At 58.6% G+C, this 1,026-nt stretch overlaps 1 protein-coding gene across 2 annotated transcripts in view; it reads left to right on the forward strand.

Moving 5' to 3' along the window:
• The window catches only part of LOC113202591 (atrophin-1-like), a 117,733-nt gene that overhangs the window by 16,871 nt on the left and 99,836 nt on the right, over positions 1-1,026 (forward strand). The window lies entirely within an intron of this gene.

Here is a 1,026-nt window from a genome sequence, read left to right on the forward strand (position 1 = left end):
ATTGGGGCGCAAAAACTATTTAAGAGCGAATACAGAAAAAAAAAAAAAGAACGGGGAGGTGCGTCCTGCTGCTAACGACTGCCGGCCAGGGAGGCGCGGTGTGCGTGGAGGAACACGTTTGCGTTGTGCGTTACTGTTTCTATGGTGTTTACCACGGTGTACTGCGAGGAGGAGCTTTGGTGCTGCGTCGTGTGGCCGCTGCACAAAGTTGTGTAGGGGCCAGGCCGTGTGTGTTTTCATTCAAGATTTGTATGTATACTCGTGCAATTCCTCTTGTATTGCGGTAACATGGTGTACACGCACACAGAGGCACCAGCATTCCTTTCTCCTCCTCCCTCTGCTGAGCCACCATGCTGAAGAGCGTTGGGAGAGACACAAGAAGGGAGTAGGAGGGGGGGGGGGGTAATCTAGCAAAAAGTTTGTAAGTAGTTCCGTATTCGCCCCCGCCCCAAGGCCAGGGTTCTCTCTGTGCTGCGTGCCGTCTGATGGGATGAACACCCAGCTGTCTGCAAAGGCCTTTACCCCCCCCCCCCCTACGCCCCTTCCCTTTCCTCTGTCTAGGAAGCTCGCGCGCCGCCCTTCTGTCCGCGTCGACCCCGACCGTTTTATTTTTTTCCCTAATTTTTTTCTGCATTCGCGACCGGAATAAACAATTTGGAGGCCGAGTTCGTTCCAATTTCCCGCCTTATACTACTCCTCGTGCCCCCCTCCCCCTGCTGGCACCCAAGGGGTGGGTGACCGCCCCTGACCAGCACCATACCGCTTGCTTGTGCTTGCTGAAGCGCGGCCGGGGCTGGGCCGGGTCGGGTCGGGCCGCCAGCTGAAGCCGAGTTATATTTTATTAAACGGGGCGGGGTGGGGCGGGCCGGGCCGGGTGGAGCCCCACACACATGACGGGCCTAGCACAATGCGCTCTGTTGGTTCACGTGCCGGGGGGACGGCGGCGGGCGCTGCGCTTCCCCACCCCTCTTCCCCCTTCCCCCTCTCGACTCCACGATACCGACGCTCTCTCGCCAGAGCGTATAG

This window comes from Frankliniella occidentalis, unplaced genomic scaffold (genome assembly GCF_000697945.3).
Source record: "Frankliniella occidentalis isolate FOCC.00 unplaced genomic scaffold, Focc_3.1 Scaffold56, whole genome shotgun sequence".
Taxonomy (NCBI): Eukaryota; Metazoa; Arthropoda; class Insecta; order Thysanoptera; family Thripidae; genus Frankliniella; species Frankliniella occidentalis.